Source organism: Schistocerca americana, chromosome 7 (assembly GCF_021461395.2).
Source record: "Schistocerca americana isolate TAMUIC-IGC-003095 chromosome 7, iqSchAmer2.1, whole genome shotgun sequence".
In the NCBI taxonomy this organism is placed as follows: Eukaryota; Metazoa; Arthropoda; class Insecta; order Orthoptera; family Acrididae; genus Schistocerca; species Schistocerca americana.
Genome location: NC_060125.1, coordinates 270818112 through 270841542, shown reverse-complemented (window position 1 = coordinate 270841542; position 23431 = coordinate 270818112). Strand labels below are relative to the sequence as shown.

The 23431-nt window shown below is 41.2% G+C and overlaps 1 non-coding gene across 1 annotated transcript; it reads left to right on the top strand.

The window, feature by feature from the left end:
* Positions 1-1595: 1595 nt before the first annotated feature.
* Positions 1596-1679, top strand: Trnas-gga. The gene is given in 2 exon segments: positions 1596-1635; positions 1645-1679. It is a non-coding gene; the product is annotated as a tRNA-Ser (tRNA).
* The last annotated feature ends 21752 nt before the right edge of the window (positions 1680-23431 follow it).

The window sequence follows — 23431 nt, the reverse complement described above, 5'->3', positions numbered from 1 at the left end:
GTGATCAATTTTACCCAGAAGTCGGAGAGAGCTGTATCTACCACATTCTGCAACATGTGTAGAAACAGAGTGAGGTGGAAATGGGAACATGTTGTGATAGGTCCGCCACCCTTGTACGATGTGCAAGCTCAGCGCCAAACGAAACCAGCTCCTGCAACACGACATAGTATAAAATACAGTATGTGCAGTTACGTTGGTGTTTCTTATCGGGAAAATTACATACAGTTACCGCAGTCTGTAGCGGATCCGTGTCCCTCAGGGTACATTCACGTCTATCACCCAAACATTCTGTCATCGTTGTTCTTTATCATCCAACAGAGAAAACTTACGAAATTTAAGGGCTCCGCCAACTCCATCTGATAGATTTTTACCGCATCTGTCTCTTCCGATACATCAAAAACGAATACCATCTATGTGCCAGCATCGAGTATATGTGGCGATCCTATTAAATATACAGGTATTTGTCCATTGGGGCAGGTGGCCAGTGATCGACGTCGCTTGCAAAATAAAGACGCACAAAAAGCAGAGCAAATGTGCTGTAATTGTAGAATATGCTGTTGGAGATGACTGGTTGCGTTTGAGTACAGTGCTATACTACGCCCCCGGCCAAAGAAATAGTACATTTGCGCTAGGTGTTCGCGGCTGTACTATATTTACAAGCAATTTTAGAACAGAGAACGAGAAATGATGTCATGATCGCATGGATAGAAGTGATATAAAATCTATAAAATGACGGAAAATACGTATAAATTGCGGGAAAATACTCCGAAATGTGGGGAAATTCAGGGAGTACTTCAAAGTCTTCTGATTGGTGCAGAACAATTCTTGTACATTGGAACGTGTATACGACAACGAGAGGAAAACGTTGAGATGGGAACAATGTGAACCAGGGAAACAATCACATATTTTTTGTCTACTGTAAGTCTATTGGTGTAATAGTGACACGCACGAGCTGAGTTACGGCAAGATGTTCCCATTTTCACCGAGTGATCAGAACACAGTCCTACAGCGTTAACTCAGCTCATTTCGTTTCTACACAGGTTTCAGAATGTGGTAAATATAGCTCTCTACGTCTTCTGGGTAAAATTGATCTCGCTATCAACTGCGGTGTGTATTACAGTACATCGTTCCTTATCAGAGGTGGCTTTCCCATCTCTACTAGCTGATGATTACCGCATGATGACTGACTGACACCATTCGGCTGAGATGGAGGGAGCCTTGGTGGAACGCCGGATATATGATACTTGTCACTGTGGGGCATGAGATCAAATGTAGAGGTCAGCACCTGCAAACTGTTGTTTGGTAGCGTTCCTCAATGCTACAGACTGGTCCTATTTTCATATGCTGCGATGCACCCCGTATGTTTTTATTTTTCCACCACTAATGTGATAGTACCTCTTTGCTTGTAGTACCCCATGCGTGTTGTGAACAGCACCTTCTATAATCGTGTCTATGACTGCCAATTGAAGGAACAATGCTTTTCGAAATGTAACTCCTAGACATCCGCTAACCTGTCGATGGTGAAGATGACATTATCTGTGCAGGTCATCATCTTCAAATAGCTGTTGGACGCGCTCTTGAGCACCGCAGAGCCGGCCCGGGTGGCCGAGCGGTTCTAGGCGCTACAGTCTGGAGCAGCGTGACCGCTGCGGTCGCAGGTTCGAATCCTGCCTCGGGCATGGATGTGTGTGATGTCCTTAGGTTAGTTACGTTTAAGTAGTTCTAAGTTCTAGGGGACTGATGACCTCAGGTGTTGAGTCCCATAGTGCTCAGATCCATTTGAACCATTTGAATACCGCAGACTCTTCCAGTTTCTATGTGTTGCCATGTCTTCCACATTTTTAGCAATGAGAATAATCGTCCATGTGCTTTACTTCTGCCAGCCTGTGCTGTGCTAGATGCACAATTTATGCCATGCGATGTTCAGCTTTCTGTGAGAGCCAGAGGATCCAAAAGTGTTAATGTCGGTTTAGGAGCAGCTGACACGGATCTCTAAGTCATGATAGGTCATGCTACAGTACAGGTGATGACACTTTATACTGGTCTGTGGAAACGAGTTTCATCACGACCAAGACTCAGAGGGACTGTCTAAAAATAGCGCTGGAGTTTTTGCTGAATGCGATCCTTAGCAGATAGGTTCGAAAAAGAGAATCGTTGCGAGATATGAGAGTGGCACGAATATTATTCACCAGTGGCTGTAATAATTAAAAGATGTCTCTGCCAGATACAATGCAAATGCATGGAAGGATGGATAGGCTTCATTTCAAATTACAGACAGCATTTATACACAAAAGCGTAGTACTATCAGCGACTGTTGTGTGTGCCTGTAGAGTCAAGACTACTTTTTATGCAGGGAGACTGTAACGTAGTCACTGCGATCGAGGTTTTAATAGTTCAGTTCTTATGCTAAATGTATGGTGTGGGATGTAGAATCCCTCTGTGGTCAGCAGCAAATGTTGGTTCTCAATAGTGTTCCTCGAAAGGGACATCGTCTTCCTTCCATGGATTCCCATTTGACGTGCCTGGTGAGTGTAACCCGACTACCGCAAAAAATAAAAGAAAAAAATTACTGCCCATGCAAATTGACTCTCATTATCAATTTAAGTACTTAGCCAATCATATGAGGTGCTGCCTGGTGTGTGGAGTAGATGGCTAGGGGGCCACAGGATGATTCTTGAGAGGCGTTTCTTTTTTTTTCCGCTGCAGCGATATTAGCGAAATTTGAATCTGTCATCTACAAAGGGCGAGACAGGGTCTCACGATTTGTTTCATAAATTCCAGATACAGAATCGCATTGGTAAAAGGAGACCTGTCACAGTGTACAAAACAGCTTCATTCCTTGGAATTATAACTCATTGTTGTCAAACGTAAAAAGAATATTTTTCTCCGACATGTGAGCCAATGGCGCGAAAGATTGTCTGAAATGTTTGTAATACGCACGTGCATGATAGTTCATTTACAGACAAGCAAAGTAGGAACTAATCTAGCTTCAAAAAAAAAAAAAAAAAAAAAAAAGAAAGAAGACTTAATCTAGCAAATGAACAATGGAGCATAATTATTAAAATTAAAACCATAAAAACAAAAAAAATTAGAATGATAAGAATTTAAATACGTTGAACCTCTGAAAGTGAGAGACGCTCTCAGGTCATGTAATACGTTCAACAAGCTGAATTAAATTGCTTAATATATATTAATTTCTTTGGGGTTTATATTCTCGCTTTTCTTTACTCCAATGACGGTTTCGAGATAAAGAAAACATTCTGCGGTGATTGGTAATTTTCGCAGCAAAATAGTCAGTTTTTCTCCTGATTTTACACATGTTGGAAATATCTCTGCTGATCACTTGTGATCGGTAGTGGTGCACTTCGTTGGACGTCAAAAAATAATGAATGCAAATGGTATCCTTCAGACGAACGTAAAAACTATACCAGTTTTGCTCATAAAACTACAAGAAAATATACTTTCATGGAAACTGTACATTTATTATCATAATAAATGTGTTTACCTTTTTTAAATACGTGCTTGATTATGCATACGTTGACGCCGAATGAAAGTTATTTCCTTAGCAGAGTGAGAGGCTTATTGGAGGCGTCGGGGGCCTGCTTAGTCCGTGACAGTTCGCCGTCACAGGTGCGTTCCCTAACCGTTAGGGGCATCTGTGTCACTATACTTTAGACGAACCAGTTGGACCTCAGGCGGCCGTCCCTTTGTCTCCTATTGTTTAGCTGACCATACACACTATGACGTATGTGTGTCGCCTGAAGGCAGCGGCCAGATGGTGGGAAGCCGAGTGCTGTGAACCATCTGGACCGTTCTTCGGATAGCTGGAATTATGTCCGTAAATTTCCCTTTTGTGCTAATGAGCGCCGCCTCAAGGCATGCCGTGTGTGTCTCATTAAGTTGTGTTCAGAGTCCTTGGGTATACGCACACATCAGTTAGAGCCATTTGGACGTGGACGATACAATAAAATATCTTGATGTGTCTATAACGGCTAGATAGTGGATGATTATGTCGATTATTCAGCAAGGTCCATGACTTTTGTAAATTTGCCGTGGTTTTACACAAATCAGTGTAGTATTGGTAATATTGTTTATCCTACCTAGTATTCTATACTAGTTCTAATTTTCTAGATCAGTTTTGCTGTCATTCAAACCTTGTGGAAGTCGAGACAAAGAGTCAGCAATGATGTCGTCCTTTCCCTTAATATGAACAAACTCAAACGAGTAATTCTACAACGACAAAGCCCACCATTATAATCTGGGATAAACCAACTTACAGGTTAATAAAAATGTCAGGGCTTGGTGATCAGTATAGATTTTTACGTATTTGCCGTATACATATTGATTTAAGTTTTTAAAAGCCGAGACAATTGAAATGGTTTCTAAATCAGATCTTAAATATGTTCATTCAGATTCGCATAAGGTTCGGCTTGCGATTATAATGATCCTTACCTTTTCCTGTTCCCCGTCCTTAACTACCTGAAATAGGCAAGATCCTATGCCACTGCATGACGCATCACATGTCATATAAAAATCTAGACTTAAATCTGGATGGTTCAAAATGTTTAAAATTACTAATGAATGTTTTATGTTTTGAAAATCTTGCTGGCACTCCTGTGTCCAGATCCATACATGATTTTTCTTAAGTAAGGCTAGAAGATACTAAGTATTTAGTATTTGTTGTGGAAGGAAACGTTGGAAGAAAAAACAGAGTCCTACAAACAACGCCGGTTGTTTTTTAATACTTGGACTATGACAATTTTTAATAGCATCTAACTTACGTGGATCAGGACGTATGGCTTGAGCATTAATTATGTGCCCTAGATACCGTATCTCACTACACGAAAATTTAGGTTTTTTAAGGTTTGCTGTTACAACAGGTTGTGCATATTTGTACAGAAGTGTTTCAAGTATTTAGTGATGTTCTTACCAGCTCTTTGTCGCGATCACAATGTCATCTACCTAATGATTCACACTTTCTACTAATTCATCTCCAAGCACTGATCCAAAGCATTTATGAATACACCAGAACTGACGTTCATTCCGAAAGGTAGAACGCAAGATTGATATATTTGTCCCCCCCCCCCCTTCCCCACCCTAATATAGAAGCTATACATTTCTTGGAATCAGGAATGATTGCCACTTGCCAAAACGCTGGAATAGTACTTAGCATCTAAAAGCTTTTGCAATTTTTCCTTAAAGTTTGTGCGCTTGTAATACAATCTCATTTATAGCTCCGGCCTTTGACACCAGTGTAATGTTTCCGTCAGACTTCGATGCAACAAGAAACGTAGTACAGAAACGAGATGTAGAACATTCTACACTGAAGAGCCAAAGAAACTCGTACATCTACCCAATATCGTGTAGGACCCCGCGAGCACACGGAAGTGCCGCAACACGACGTGGTCTGAACTAGACTAACGTCTGAAGTAGTGTTGGAGGGATTTAACATCATGAATCTTGCAAGGCAGTCCATAAATCCGTAGGAGTACGTGGGGGTGGAGATCTATTATGGACAACTCGTTGTATGGCATCCCAAATGCTCAATAATGTTCATGTCTGGGAAGTTTGGTGGCCAGTGGAAGTGTTTAAACTCAGAAGAGTGTTCTGTAACAATCCTGGACGTGTTGGGTGCCGCACTGTCCTGCTGGAATTGACAAAGTATGTCGGAATGTACAATGGAAATGAATGGATGCAGGTAATCAGACAGGATGCTTACATACGTGTCACCTGTCAAGAGTCGTATATAGACGTATCAGGAGCCCCATATCACTCCAACTGTACACGCCCCACACTATTACAGAGCCCCCAATAGTTTGAACAGTCCCTGCTGACGTGCAGCGTCCAGAAATTAATGAGGTTGTCTCCATAGCCGTACACATCCATCTGCTGGATAGAACGTGAAGCGAGACTCGTCCGAGCAAGTAACATGCTTCCTGTCATCGACAGTCCAATGTCGCTTTCGACAGGCCCAGGCGAGGTGTAAGTAAAGCTTTGTGTCGTGCAGTCTTCAAGGGTACACGTGTGGGACTTCGATGATGTTTTGTTGAATGATTCGCATGCTGACAGTTGTTGTTAGCCCAGTATTGGAATCTGCAGAAATTTGCTGAAGGTTTGCATTTCTGTCACGTTGAACGATTCTCTTAAGTCGTCGTTGGTCCCGTTCTTGCAGAATCTTTTTCCGGCCGCAGAGATGTCGGAAATTTGATGTTTCTCCGGATTCCTGATATTCACGATACACTCGTGAAATGATGATACGGGAAAATCCGCACTTCATCGGAGATGCTGTCCCATCGCTCGTGCGCCAACTATAACACCACGTTCAAACTCACTTAGAACGTGATAACCTGCCACTGTAGCAGCAATAACAGATCTAACAGCTGCGCCAGACAATTGCCGTCTATACTGCGGCTGCCGATGGCTACACCGTATTCTGTCTGTTTACATATCTCTGTATTTGAATATGCTTGCCTGTAATGGTGTGGAGCGTGTACAGTTGGAGTGATATGGGGCTCCTGATACGTCTAGGTGGGACTCTTGACAGGTGACACGTACGTAAGCATCCTGTCTGATTACCTGCATCCATTCATTTCCACTGTGCATTCCGACATACTTTGTCAATTCCAGCAGGACAGTGCGTGCCTGTATCAGTTTCTTTGAGGTGTAATCTTCCATTGGAACATGTGTTTGATATCACGCCAAATCGTCGGTCACTGAGAGAAAGGTACATTGTAAGATTTATTAAAGAAAACCATCAGATGATTGACTTCAGTTTTGTAAATATATGTCTTAATGACACCCAGCCGTTTTCTGAAAATCTGCACATACTTAGATAGTAGTTCAAAGAGCTCATTACGTTCACTGTCGGTAAGGGCCATTGTTTCTTCTAACTTATGACTAATCAATGTTCTTAAATATTTGCACCCTTCATCTCATACTAGTGTCTCTGTGTTTGTTTCGTCGCCTTCTTGTATTTGTTGGATTTTGTATCCACCGCAATACTGTCTTTCTCACATAACATGTCTAAATCTACAAAACTATTAGCAACTAGATTTTGGACCACGAGGAATGGTCGTTATACTATTCCGTTACCTTACTTAATGGTAACGAAAACTTGTTTCGTAACTTTAATTGACTCATTTCTTATGGCAGTCGAAATTTGATATTTCAGTACAGGAAATTCAGGCTCTGATTCAAATTCTGTCTTTTCTTATAAAAGTTGAGCGATACAACACTCTCAGCAGCTCCTGCAACTAAGACAATACTGGTTGGAATACCACCTACTATGCCAGCAGCTGTAGCTCAAACTATTTCATTGGCCAATGAACGACATTGGATAAATTATCATTGTGATTGTAGCGTATGAAAAATAGTGGTTGTTGCTTAAAATTATTTACAATATCGTTTCTGTGTTCTTCCTTTGCGGGCGTATTAAACAATGATTCAATACCGATTCGCCCCCATACTTTCATCAGCCATGACCCAGGGCTCACTAGAGCTCAGTGGTGACTGTCATTGATTTACCGACGTTGTACTCTGTGCAGGTGAAGGTGGTGTTTCAACCTAAACTAACTTACGCTAAAGACGACACACTCACACACACATGCCCGAGGGAGGAGTCGAACCTCAGACGGGGGGAGCCGCGCAGACCGTGACAAGACGCCTGAGATCGCGCGGCTACTCTGCGCGGCGTTGTTGTTGTTGTTGATGTTGTTGCACTGTGATGGTGGACTGGTGTTTTGGTACACATTTTTATAATTAGTATCCGAGTTTTTCTATTGGCTGTGCCTAGGCTGATAGTTGTTTTTGTTCACATTTCAGTTCCAATTGTCTCCGTTCCTATTGTTACCATTACTGTTTCAGCGCCTCTTGTTTGGTTTACCGCCTATCGTGTATGTGATATTGTGATTATCGTTCACGTTACAATGTGTCTGCTCATTTTGGTAAGTAAACTGGTTTGCAGAAGCAGTCTGTGGATTCTGCTCCACTACGTGACCGAACGCTGCTGGCGAGCCAGCATACTTGTGTGCCCTGCATCCCACTCATGTAAACATCGCGGTTGCTGTTCTGCCGCCATCACCGTTGATCTTCATATACCACATCAACTAAAACCAGCACTGTCAAACAATATTCGGGAATGTGCAGTAGTTTCTCTTTGATATAGAATGGAATGGTAGTCTAGCTTTTAGTGCGTGGAGTATACCAGGAGTCGCAACGGGTTCGTTTAGAAATGTGTCATATTGAGGTATTTCTGCATCTGCATGGATACTCTGCAAATCACATCTAAGTGCCTGGTAGAGTCTTCATCGAACCACGTTCACAATAATTCTCTATTATTTCAATCTCGTACAGCGCGCGGAAAAAACGAACACTTATATCGTTCCGGCGAGCTTTGATTTCTCTTATTTTATTATGATGATTGTTTCTCCCTATGTAGGTCGCAAACATTAAAATAGTTTCGAATTCAGAGGAGAAAATTGGTGATTGAAACTTCGTGAGAAGGTGCTGGCGCATCGAGGAAAGCTTTTTCTTTCTTTTTTTATAATGATGGCCACCCTAAATCCTGTATCATTTCAGTTACACTCTCTCCCCTATTTCGCGATGGTACAAAATGTGCTGCCTTTCTTTGAACTTTCTCGATGTAGTCCGTCAAACGTATCTGGCTCCCACATCGCGCAGCAGTATTCTAAAAGAGGACTGACAAGTGTAGAGTAGGCAGTCTCATATTAGATCTGTTAGATTTTCTAAGTGTACTGCCAATAAAACGTAGTCTTTGCTTGGCCTTCCCCACAACATTTTCTATGTGTTCCTTCCAATTTAAATTGTTCGCATCTGTAATTCATAGATATTTAGTTGAATTTACGGCCTTTATATTTTACTGATTTATCGTGTAACCTAAGTTTAACGGATTTTTTTAGGCCTCCTGTGGATGACCTCACACTTTTCATCATTTAGGGTCAATTGCCAATTTTTGCATCATACAAACATTTTTTCTAAATCGTTTTGCAATTTGTTTTGATCTTCTAATGACTTAACTAGTCCATAAACGGCTGCATCATCTACATTCAACCTAAGACGGCTGCTCAGATTGTCTCCTAAATCGCTTATATGGATAAGAAACAGCAAAGGGCCTGAACACGATATTGGGGAACGCCAGAAATCACATTTGCTTTACTCGATGACTTACTGTCAATTACTACAAACTGTGCTCGCTCTGACAGGAAATCACGAGTCCAGTCTCATAACTGAGACGATATTCTATAACGACGAAATTTCGCTCCCTTGTGTGGTACAGTGTCAAAAGCCTTTTGTAAGTCTAGAAATACAGCATCAATTGGAAATCCCTTGTCAATAGCACTCAACACTCCGTGTGAGTAAAGAGCTAGCTGAATTCGCAAGAACGATGTTTCCTCAATCCGTCTTGACCGTTTTCTTCGAGGTAACTCATAATGTTTCAAAATCCTGCTACATATCGACGTTAATGATACGGGCCTCTAATTTAGTCGATTATTCCTACTATCTTTCTTGAATATTGGTGTGGCCTGGGCAACTTTCCAGTCTTTGCATACAGATTATTCGCGAGCGAACGGTTGTTTATGATTGTTAAGTATGGAGCTATTGTATCAGCATACTCTGAAACGAGCTTAACTGGTATACAGTCTGGACCGGAAGCCTTGCTTTTATTAAGTCATTTAAGTTGCTTCACTGGCCCGGGATATCTACTTCGACGTTACTCATTCTGTCAACTGTTCTTCGTTCGAATTCTGGAATATTTAGTTCGTCTTCCTTGGTGAAGGAATTTCGGAAGCCTATCTCTGCTTTGGCGGCACTGTCGTCTGTGGTATTTCTATTGCTATCGCGCGGAGAAGGCACTGATTGTGTCTTGCCGCTAGCATACTTCACATACGACCAGAATCTCTGTGGATTTTCTACCAGGTTTCGAGACAAAGTTTCGTTGTGGAATCTATTATAAGCATTTGTATTGAAGTCCGGGCTGAATTTCGAGCTTCTGTAAAACATCGCACAATCTTGGAGATTTTGTGTCTGTTTAAATTTGGCATCTTCTTTTCGTTGTTTCTGCAACAGTGTTCTGACCCGTTTCATGTACCAAGGATGATCAGCTCCGTCACTTGTTAATTTGTTAGGTATAAATCTCTCAATTGCAGCCGATACTATTTCTTTGAATTCAAGCCACATCTGGTCTACACTTACACCGTTAATTTGAAAGCAGTGGAGATGGTCTTTCAGGAAGAGCTCAAGCGAATTTTTATGTGCTTTCTTGAGTAGGTATATTTTTGGTTTATTTTTTGAGGATTTGGGGGTTACAATATTCAACCTCGCTTCGAAAACCCTGTGTTCACTAATCACTGCATCCGTTTTGATGCTAGTTATTAGCTCAGCACTATTTGTTGCTAAGAGATCAAGTGTGCTTTCAGATCCGTTTACTATTCGCTTTGGCTCTTGAACTATCTGCCTGAACCAATTTTCAGAGAAAGAATTTAACAGAATTTCGGATGATGTTTTATGCGTACTTCCGAATTTAAAATTGTAGTTTCACCAACATGTCGAGAGTAAATTAAAGTCACCGCCAATTGTCACCATATTGTATGAGTCGGGTACGTGTTTGAAACGAAACTCAACTTTTTCTTGAACGTTCCATCAATTGTATCATCTGAATTGGGAGATCGGTTAAAGGATCCGATTATCATTTTATTCTGGTTGCCAAGAATGACTGCGCATACTAACTACTTCTATTTCGCGACGAGATAAACTACTTCTAACAACAACAAACAGAACAGGCCACCGCCGACTGTGTTTAGCCTATCCTTTCGGGACACTGTTAGTTTTACGCAAAAGTTTCGACTGAACTTATCTCCGGATTTAGCCAGCTTTCAGTGAGTTTAACGATTTGAGTATCAGTGCTTTCTATTAGCGCTTGGAGTTCTGGTACTTTCCGAACACAGCTGCTACAGTTTACATCTGTTATACCGAAGGTTCCTGTGTCTAGGTTCTTCCTGTGTTCGGCCTGCACCCTTTGAGACTAAGGCACTTTTTGTTTTTTCACGAGATCAAAAAGGTTCAAACGGCATTAACCACTATGGGGCCTAACATCTGAGGTCATCAGTCCACTAGACTTAGAACTACTTAAACCTAAATAACCTAAGGACATCACACATATCCATCCCCAAGGCATGATTCGAATTTGACCGCTCTACTTATAGAGAGAGTGTTAACTGCAAATTCTTAGTTACTGTTTGAATTGGTTCGATCTCAAAAGTTTTCCTTTTTGAGATTTATAAAAAGCCTATGAAAGCGTGCAATATACTGAATGCAACTGATTTTTATTTGTTCCAAAATAAATGTTTCCCACGTTGCGCCACATTTCACACAGTTGTCATTGCTTATCTCAAGTATTTCATAATGATGTGTTTATTTTTAATTGTCAATACTGTTATAAGCATTACAGTGAGAATGGACGATGTCAGACTGATGGTCTGTCTCCTCTTAAACTGAACTGTAGAGGATGTAAAGGGAAAAGGAAACTGCAGATGAAATAGAGTAAATAAACTTAGTGTATTATGTGTTCCTCTTCTTCTTTTGATTATAGAAAAAACGCACTGCTGTCAATGGTACATATATAGTCTAAAGATTCTACATGACACCAGTTCCCATCACGTGACCATGACATCACTTCTGCTTAAGCGCTGCTAAATTTGATTGTAAGCTAATACAGCTGTAAACTCCACCCTTCTTGCACTGCCCCAGTGGCAATGGCGATCCTGGCAGTCCCTAGCAATTCCAGTCCCCAAGGAATCCCACGATTGTTGTCGCTAATAAATAAAATCCCCATTTGGCGTTGCTATTCCCCCATCGGACGACAGAAGCTCACTAGATATAGTGAGTACCGAGGAAATGAAATACTCGAGTAGGACCAAAACTAGCATCATACTAGCCAGGAGCAGGCCAAGAGCCGTAGAGGAGGCAACGCCTCTAGGAGTGGCATCCGAACAAAATGCCCTGTTCCTTCAGGTTGGCGGTTGTGCAGAGGGTTACCTCCCTACTCACAAAAATATTATCTGGGTCAGGACGCTCTACATAAGCCTCGAAATCAGTAATGTTTCAACTGGAATCGAAAACGGCAACGGACAACGGATTCCTCTTTTGGAACATGGAATGTCAGGAGCCTGTAAACACCAGGAAGTGTGCAGAATTTGACCAAAGAAGTAAAGAAATACCAGCTAAAAGTAGTAGCCCTCCAGGAGATTAGATGGAAGGGTACAGGATAAATCAAGATGAATGCAGGAAGTATTCCGTATGGAGACTGTGGCGAGCACCATGAATTAGGTACTGGTTTCTATTTACATGACTCAATAATGAAAGCAGTGAACGAATTTAAATCTATTAACAACAGAATCTCCTACATAACAATCGCAGAGTAAAGTAGTCATATATCCTTTATTAATGCACATGCGCCTTGCAGGGACAAGGATGACTACATTAAGAAGGAATTTTACACAGAATTAGACAATGTATGTAACTCACTGCCAAATCACAATGTCACAATAATATTGGGCGATTTTAATGCTAAATTGGGTCAAGAAAACATCTATAAACCGGTGATAGATAATGCAAGAATGCATCAGGAAACCAGTAACAATGGCATCGACTTCATCAGTTTAGCAATTGACAGCAATCTATGCATCGTGAGTACAAGGTTCCATATTAAGGACATTCATAAAGGAACATGGATGGCACCAGGTGGGCATAAAGTAAACAAGATAGGCCATGTATGCATTCAGAAGCGTTATGCAAACAGTATCAAACATACGCGAACCTATAGAGGAGCAGACTGTGACTCTGATCACTTCCTGGTTGTAAGTAAAATGAACATTAAATATAAGAAAGTGTGCAAAATATCTAAGAAGACTGTACCTTATAACACAAATAGGTTAAAAGAAGCAGAGATAAGAAGAAACTATGAGTCAACAGTAACAGAAAGTATAACGAGTTGTGATGAGTTGGAAAGTGCCAGAGATGTGGACAATGACTAGTCTCAGATTAAGGAGACAGTAAACAGCGCAGCCTCTAAGATACTGAGTAAACGGAAAAAGTCCGACAAAGTGTGGTTCAACCAACTGTGCCAGCAAAAAACTGAAGGCTAGGAAGATGTGGTTAGAAAATCCAAGACATCACGATCTCAGAGACAAGTGCACCAGAATAAGAAAGGAAACAGCCACTACATTTAGGCAGGAAAACCGGAAGGACTACAAGGAACTAATAAAAGAGGCAGAAGAGGATTTTATTTATCACAGGACAAGACAGATATACCAAAAAGTAAAGAAAATAACACAAAAATATAAATAGAGAGAAACATTTATTAAAGACATCCAGGGAAAAATCTCACAAGTGATGCTGAAGTAGAACAGCGCTCGGCAGACTACTCCGCTAATTTACTAAACTGCGAAGACCCCACCGAACCTCTTTTATGTGATGTGCCAGACACAGTATACATCAAAGTAGAGCCACCCAGTGAAGAAGAAATGAAGGAAATACTTAAAAATTTTAAAACTAATAACCCTTCAGGTTAAGATAAAATTGTGGGTAAACTAATAAAGAATGGAGAGTCAGAATTTGTAAAAAGGATTGCGGAATTGGTAAGGAAAGTGTGGGAATATGAGAAAATGCTGACGACTGGTAAACGGCCATAATCTGCCCTATATTAAAAAAGAATGACCTTATGGATTGTGATAATTATACAGGAATTTCACTCCTTAATGTATCCTACAAAATCCTATCACAGTGTCTACTCAAGAGAGAAATTATGGGCGACTATCAGTGCGGTTTTAGGAGACACAGGTCAACTAGTGGTCACCTCTTTACACTCCGACAGATAACTGAGAATGCATGGGATCATAGCGTTGACATCCACATGGTATTTGTTGATTTCAAAAAGCTTACCACAGCATACACAGGAGCATAATAACCACTGTTCTCAAAGAGTTTCAGTTTCCTGGAAAGTTAATATGCCTAGTACATATGCGCTTGGAAGAAACCCGTTGCAAAGTAAAGACTAACACAGAAGTGTCAAAGGAGTTTGAAGTCAGAACAGGCCTTACACAAGGAGATGCTTTATCTCCAATACTTTTCAATCTGGTTTTGGAAAAGATACATAGAGGACACCAAATTAAAACCCAGTTGGAGTAAAGATGGGTAGGAAGAAAACAAATCGTCTTGCTTATGCTTACGATATTGTCCTAATAAGTGGAAACAAAGAAGAACTAAAAGTAATGACAAGCTCCTACAGAAACATTGCAAGGAAAGCAGGATTTCACTTTTAAATAGTAGACACCTTCAAATATTTGGGAAGCATCGTCAATGAACAGAATAAAATGGAAACTGAAATGAAAGCGAGGATAGCAGCAGCGAATAAAGCTTATTTTGGCCTGCGAGATGTGTTATTCAGTAAAGTTGTTTCGAGAAGCTTCAAACTTAGGCTACATCAGACTGTAATTCTGCCAGCAGCTCTATATGAGTCAGAAAGCTTCACATTTAGAAAAACAGATGAACTAAAATTATTTGTTTTTGAAAGGAAAATATTAAGGCAAATTTTTGAACTCCAAGAGAGACCCAGAAACACAGGAGTGGAGAATACGTAGAAACCAGGAACTGAAGGAGCTATATCAACATGCTGATATTAGGCAAAGTATGAAGAGGAGGAGACTGATGTGGGACGGACATCTAATTAGGCTGGCGGAGGAATAACTACCTAAAGTAGCATTCTTTGGATCCATAGGGGGCAGAAGGAAGTGAGGAGGGCCGCAGACAAGATGGAAGGATGCGATCGACAAGGACGCGGTGATAATGGGCCTGAGTAATGGACTACAAAAGCAAGGAACAGAGAGCACCGGAAGAGGAATGTAGAGAACGCGTATGGTTTCTGTTGTGTCTAGACAAGACAGCCTAGACACAATGAGAGGAAGCCGAAAGGCACGCGCTACGCTCACGCAGATGGGCGTGAGGTCTGAAACAGGATACGTAATGAATGCTATAAAGAAAAGTACGTAGCTTCTGGAATACTTAACTTTAATCCATCCTTGTTGTATACATCGCTATTGACGATATAAGTGAGACTCCATAGATACATGCAACGTTACTAATGGCGCCTTGCTAGGTCGTAGCCATTGACTTAGCTGAAGGCTATTCTATCTGCTCGGCAAAGGAGCGAGGCGTCGTCAGTGTAGTCGCTAGCTACGTCGTCCGTACAACTTTTTTTTTTTTTTTTTTAAAAAAATCTCATTTTGTTCGCTTTTGTTCGTTGCATCTGCTCGGGGCGGACGTCGTAAGACGTCCATTGAAGTTCGTTGTTGATCGATTAACTCAGTTTTTTATTACAGAGGGCAGCTAACCCTCTGGCCGAACACGCTGAGCTACCGTGCCGGCGTAAATGTAACGTGCCTGTTTAATTTTATTTTTGTTAAAATGCAACCCGAAACGTTTTGTTGCCTGCCCGAGGCAGGATTCGAACCTGCGACCGTAGCAGTCGGAATACAACTGGGGCGAGTGCTCGTCCGTATCTCGAGACCTGCCTTGTGGTGGCGCTCGGTCTGCGATCACACAGTGGCGACACGCGGGTCCGACATGTACTAATGGACCGCGGCCGATTTAAAGCTACCACCTAGCAAGTGTGGTGTCTGGCGGTGACACCACAGTTTCCAAGGCCCAAGCAACAACTAAGAATAAGAAGAGAGAATAAATAAAACCATTCTAATAGAATCAGTGGCAATGGCTCCTCTGGGATGGATGAAATTGTTTAAACAAAATATGTTACTGGGCTATACGGTTTTAAACTTTCGCCAGTTGGGCTTCGGAGGGGGGGGGGAGGAAACTATTTTTAATTTCTTATTATTTTACACTCAGGACAAGTGGTGTCAATTTCACTGGCACCAATGCAAGTACTGCTGTGACATCAGGGAAATTCCTGTATTTTAAAATTTCGTGCCATTTTAAACAGAGTGAGAGCTTACTTCCACCACTGTCGATTGTCCTATAAGAGGGTTGACAGAGGCGTTGAAGTCAAATCTGACAACATTGCTTGTTATCACAGGAGATAGTATGTCATAGGAAATTTGACAACAATCCATGTCTATGGACTGTTGATAATCCTGCTCATGTGGTATATGAAGCGGAGTGTGCGTCTCTTCATCTCCACCTAGCGTACATTACTTTGGTGGAGATATCGAGACACCAAAAAAGGGCCTTAGACTCTTTGTAATGTGAAACAACGTTAGAAACGCCCGCTGAAAATAGACATTCATAGTGAAGAGTTGCGTACTAAAACTGGTCGGTGAACAGTACCTAACGTACGAATTTGCACTAATGTGGTTTTAGATATTGGTAAATATCATTTGTGTCATAGATTTCTGAAAACCGAGTGTAGCCCTGAGAAAGAGGTCGTGGTGTCAGTTTTAAATCTGTTCTTCATGAACTTTTCTAGCTCCTTCACTTTAACTGTGGCATAAAACTGCAAGCACTGTTAACAGAAAGGACAGGTGCCATATTATTGTCCACACTATCTTTTCCACTATCTTGTATCGTTTGTAAAGCCTGCAGAGATGTTTCCGCCCATGCATTGGCAGTTGCTATAATGTCGGGCAATGTGAAAATGTTGGACCGTGCGTTTGTTCTGCAGCAGTGTTTAGCTCAATTCACCATCTAGTAAGGGATCGCTCAGAATAAGGCACTGGCTTTCTTCTATCTTATTCCTATGCAGATCGACTGAGTATAATAGTTAATGACCTGAGTTGAACTATACCTACCTCTTTCTCTGACTGAGAAGTCTCTTTGTTGCGGCCTGCAAACTACAAAAGAGATTATTACCACTGATGATAAATACCAAATGCCAATAAACAGTGTAAGTACAACAATACCAAGTATCCTGTATCGCATTGCTAATTTTTTATGAGAATTTTATGTTATATGTCATATAAATGTTTGTTATAATGTTCTGTACGATTCCCACGTAATTTGTGTAATACAAAATGCTCTGGTCAAAATGGAGAAATGTTCTCTTCGTAAATTTTTTATTAAGACGGAAGCAACAATTGAAAATGACTTAGTTGACGATGTAATGTATTATTCCATAGACATGTCAGACTTTTAGTGCAAAATAAGTTTTATTTAGTATAAGAAAGATGATTTGTGGGTGATAAGAAAGGGAGTTCATGTCAGGAAGAGACCTTGAAGCATTCACAAGCAGACATTTGATACTGGGTGTCTGTAATGTAATGATGGCCAGAGGGGGGGATCACTCATAGTCGAAATGAGCGATACTTTTGTAGAACGAAGGCAGTTTAATTTGTGGTTGAAGTAGTGTAGAAGCCAATTATAGTACTGAGTTGGAGAAAGCAATTTAATTGTGCTGAAAGCAGTGTACAACTCCCTCCTTGCATTACAAGAGAAGACCCCGCCATTGTTTGTAACACAGCAACTGTGAACGTGATGTTATCTTTGGAGATGCGTAAATCCGTCTAACTTCGCAGTTTTTGTGAAAGCCACGAAACTCTCCTCCGCAGATATGTCCCTATCGCTGGAGTTTTCGAGTTTGGCCGTGGGCTCATACAGATGTGGTGTATCTTTCGCTGTAATGCTGATAACTCGAGGAAATCCTTAACGACTTGACTTCCAGTAAAGAGTACACTGATTAACTTTTTCTGTGGGTATAAGTTATTGATTCTTGTGTTTTTAATCACACCACAACTTTCCGTACATGTTATATGTTGCACAGTACATTTGGTATTCACACAAATCTGCAGTTGTGTGCATATTATACTTGAATAAATTCCAACTCATGTATGTGAGCACACTATAGAATGACCCACAATTATTAATCATAAACAACATTTTACTTGCTAATTCTGATCAATTGTCATGGGTTTCCACTCATACAGAATCCATCGTGGTCTCTGCCACGTGACTCTCCATTACCCTCGTGAAACAAGTGCCTGCCTGAACAGGAGAGTTTCCACATCGCACATTTCAGCCAATCCCAGGCACAGAAATTTTGTATTAGTATGTACACTGGAACTGTGCTCAGTCAATAAAAAGATGTTGATGGGGGTGATGTCGTAATGCCAGGACACATCAGCAAGGTGTTGCGCTGCATCTTCCACTGCCATTCTGCCATCTCATCCTCCGTATATGCAGTCAGTAAGCTTTGCCCAGTGATGCTGCAACATCTTATGAGGTCTTAGATACTTGTGATATACACTACTGGCCATTAAAATTGCTACACCGTGAAGGTGGCGTGCTACAGACGCGAATTTGAACCGTAGGAAGAAGAAGCTGTGATATGCAAACGATTAGCTTTTCAGACCATTCACTCAAGGTTGGCTCCGATGGCGACAACTACAACGTGCTGACATGAAGAGAGTTTCCAACCGATTTCTCGTACACAAACAGCAGTTGACCGGCGTTGCCTGGTGAAACGTTGTTGTGATGCCTCGTGTAAGGAGGAGAAATGCGTATCATCACGTTTCCGACTTTGATAAAGGTCGGATTGTAGCCTATCGGGATTGCGGTTTATCATATAGCGACATTTCTGCTCGCGTTAGTCGAGATCAAATGACTGTTAGCAGAGTATGGAAACGGTGGGTTCAGGAGGGTAATACGGAACGCCGTGCTGGATTCCAACGGCCTCGTATCACTAGCAGTCGAGATGACAGCCATCATATCCGCATGGCTGTAACGGATCGTGCAGCCACGTCTCGATCCCTGAGTCAGCAGATGGGGACGTTTGCAAGACAACAACCATCTGCACGAACACTTCGACGACGTTTGCAGTAGCATGGACTATCAGCTCGGAGACCACGGCTGCGGTTACCATTGACGCTGCATCACAGACAGGAGCGCCACCGATGGTGTAAACGACGAACCTGGGTGCACCAATGGCAAACCGTCATTTTTTCGGATGAATCCAGGTTCTGTTTACAGCATCATGATGGTCGCATCCGTGTTTGACGACATCAATGTGAACGCACATTAAAAGCGTGTATTCGTCATCGTCATACTGGCGTAACACCCGGCGTGATGGTATGGGATGCCATTGGTTACATGTATCGGTCACCTCTTGTTCGCACTGACGGCACTTTGAACAGTGGACGTTACATATCAGATGTGTTACGACCCGTGGCTACCCTTCATTCGATCCCTGCGAAACCCTACATTTCCGCAGGACAATGCACGACCGCATGTTGCAGGTCCTGTACGGGCCTTTCTGGATCTGCTGCCCTCGCTAGCACATTCTCCAGATCTCTCACAAACTGAAAACGTCTGGTCAATGGTGGCCGAGCAACTGGCTCGTCACAATACGCCAGTCACCGCTCTTGATGAAATGTGGTATCGTGTTGAAGCTGCATGGGCAGCTGTACCTGTACACACTCTGTTTGTCTCAATGCCCAGGCGTATCAAGGCCGTTATTACGGCCAGATTTGGTTGTCATGGGCACCGATTTCTGAGGATCTATGCACCCAAATTGCGTGCAAGTGTAATCACATGTCAGTTCTATTATAATATATTTGTCCAATGAATACTCATTTATCATCTGCATTACTTCTTGGTGTAGCAATTTTAATGGCCAGTAGTGTAACTTGAATGTTGTAGATCCAGAAATTTGTCAGGGAAAATGAGAGGGTGTAAACCGCAAGAATGAAGAAAGAAAATCTATTACTTATTTGTCTACCTCTCAGTTTGGAGCTTTCTTAAACCATAATAATAGTTTTTTAGAAACAGTGCTGAGTCAGTGTTTAGACTATATTTCTTGATGTTTCTTTAATTTCTAGGTATACTTTTCTTTACAGTTTGTGTTAAATTTTTAGTAATTTGTATTCTAATACTTGAAATATTCTTTCTTAAATTCACTGCATAATATTGAATGTCCATTACTCAGCACATTGCTTTCTCTGTTAACAACATTTAGCAGTACCAGCATTTCTCCATCAATAAATACTAATTTCTTTTAATTTAACATATTTCAACGTTGCATTCATATTTTGGCACTTTTCTTCCTTTTCATTCCAGTAAACAGTGCTAACGGAAGGCAGAAGATGGTTACTTGCTGTCGTGGCATACTGATCTTAAGATTTTTCGCTCAATCGTTGTCTTATTGCAGTAAAGCACCTTTTTTGCGTTCTCTACATTCTCCCATTCTGCATATCAATTAGGTAACTACGTGTCGCAGAAGATATGAAGAGTTGTTGGATGTAAGAAATTTTATCCTAATCCTGCAAGAGAAATATATATTCGTGAAAGCTTCAGATTGAGGTCCATTAGTATCATTAAACGCGAAAACATAGATTGGTACATTTATGTGTCATTAACCTCCAGTATCTTGTCTTTCTCCAGCAGTTATAGCACCCATGTAATTTTTTGTGCATATCGCCTGGCGAGTTCGCCTATATGGCGTCTGGACTAGGACAACTGCTATGAAACCCCTTACTTGAAGTCACTTTGCCCGTGTCCCACCAAAACCCATTATCTGACCTTACATCCATCTGTCCAATATAGCAATTGCTAACACTGCCAGTTTACTTTTGCATGTTCACCTAAAATATTAGGTGTCCTTCATCACACTCACTGTAACATAACGTGTGCACTGCATTAATCTTAGTTCAGTTAGAAGGAAGTCAACTTTTTAGCCAAGACTGCGTTTGTAAAATTTTTATTGACAATGGCCAGATTCTGCAAAACAAAGTTACCGTCATCTGATCTGTGAATAGTCCACATAGAGTGGAAAATTTTGAATGATGAAAAACAGTAATGTCACCATACAGTACATAGAGTGATTTCTAATTAAATACACCTCAGTAATGGTTAAGGTATGAAGCCAGTTAGAGCTATAAATGTATCTACACCATAATTAGCTGGATAGTAGACACAATCTACATTGTCATGTTAAAGTTAGGACCAGTTACTCTACATTTGATTTGGAATGCAAGGCTTCTGTCTCATATCGGAAAAAAAATTCTTTTTAATGTCCTATGGTATTAAGTGATATTCGCTAAGTAGCCTTTTATTACTGTATTCAAAGACTGAAAGACTCTTCTCTCTTTGTTTTTAATATATAATTGAGAACTTGCTGATAGGGGACGTTCCTCTGGTCCTCTCATCATGAAAGTGACAATCAGCTTTCATGCTGTGTTGGTTAGGTTTTGTTAGGTACTTGCATCTGCTTCTTCATGTCTACACAGTCTTCATGTTATTACGCTGATTCGTCGTGGTTATGTTTCTCGAAGTATCTTTCAGTACACCTGCCTTGAAAAGTTTAATATTACGTTCCTACCTCAGTACTTACCAGCCCACTTTTTGCGTATTTACTAAGGCAGATTACTGCAGCAACTCAGCTACTTACTGAAATAAGTGTGGCCTGTTGTCAGCTGTCTACATTATTCAGTCACCTCTACCTTAATAATCTGTGGCCCATTACACGTTACCTACAGTATTTGATTTTCTCTTACTTTTACCATACCTGATTATTGTGGGTTATCTACTCCGGTTGGTTTCGTGTCAGAACTTACCTTTCCTTGAATTATTAATGCAAGTATCAACTTACATTCAGAATTTTAATCACTTACCTGTTCTTTTTACTTATAACTTTTATCGTGAAGCCTCACTTTTTTTATTCGTTCAAGCAACGTTTAGTGATGTCTGCATAGCATAAAAATGAATTTGTAGTAGTTGTGTTGTCGACAATGTGAAGATTACTTTGTTTGAATCTTTGATGCACCCTGCTGAGACATATTACTTTAGAATTACACATTCCTGCACGTAAAATTTAGTATTGTGTTTTATAACTGTTGTGTACATATTTCCGCGTAGTCAGCGCGTACACAACTTTCCCAATAGAGCCGCCCCGCTAAGCACAACAGCGCAGGCGCAGCGCTCGTCCGTCTCCGCACTACGAGATGGCGCTGTCATAGAGACGGACCAAATTCTGCTTCCGCCGATCCGCGTATTAATATGTCACGCAGCCAATGAGATTGCTGCTAACGTAGGACCTTTTCTCCTCGCGGATCACACTCGCGCAGTGATACCTGAACGCTCGAGGTATTATAACGAGTGTACAGACCTCCGATTAGTCAGTCTGCATTAGTCTGCATCAGTCTGCATTAGTCTGCACCAGTCTATAGTCAAGTTTCAGTCTGCGCCTAATAAGATTATCATATTCCTGTACATAGCCATGAAGAGAAATGTATAGACACTTTGTCAAGTATCAGAGATATGTGAGAATAAGATTAGCCTACCAAGACCAAAGGAACTTCAGATTGTCAATTGTAAACAGCATCCAGAATCAAGTTACGTAATATCTATGAATTTTATTACTTTAATAAATGCGTGTGAAAATTAATCAAGTTCTGTTTAAAGTTGGTCACCGTCAATTTGCTACTCTAAGCGTGCAAGTGGCATTTCTATCGTCTGACCTAACGGCAGAACATAAACACGCCACAATAAGACCACGAGACATATTGCTGACACTCGCCTACTTCGTTAGGGCGACAAGTCAAATAATCTGATGGTGTGTGTACCGAAGGTCTTACAGTACGCACACCACAATAACCTCTTCCATGTTGGTAATTTCCAAATTTCTAAATGTTTTACATCATTGCTGTAAGAGACAGTTCACGAAAGATTCTGCTTTTCATAAAATTCGTAGACCCAATGTTTTGTGGTAGAGTAATTATGGTGTACGTATACTTGGAGACAGTGTTTGCACAGCAATCGCCGACATAGTGTAACTGAAGTGGAACAAAGGGGACCAGCCTGCATTCGCCGAGGAAGACGGAAAACCGCGTTAAAAACCATCCACAGACTGGCCGGCACACCGGACTTCGGCACTAATCCGCCGGGTGGATTCCTGCCGGGGACAGGCACGCCTTCCCATTCGGGAAGCAGTGCGTTAGAACGCGCTGCTAGCCGGGCATGCAGGTTTCCATTGTACAAGCTCAATATTCAGATTGAATAACGTCAGGGATACGCTAAAACCCTGTTTCATTCCCTTCTCAAGCACAGTTCTCATTTCGTGCCCGTAGAATCTTACAACTCATATCAGGTTTCTATAAAAATTGTAAGCAGCCTTTCGCTCCCTTCGTTGCCTCCTACCTTCATAAATTCAAAGAGTGTATTCCAGTAGTCAACGTTTTCAAAATCTTTCTTAAAGACGGCAAAAGCCATAAAAGTAGGTTTACCTTTGCTTAACCTATCTTGTAATAGCAGTCATAGGTTGTTTCTGCATTTCTCTGGAATCTAAAGTGATTTCCCCCTGGTCGGCTTCTAACACTTCCTTTCATTGTTCTATATAGAATTCGTGTAGGTATTTTGCAATTACGATTTGTTAAACTGATAGTTCTGAAATAGTCACACCTGACAGGAACTTCTG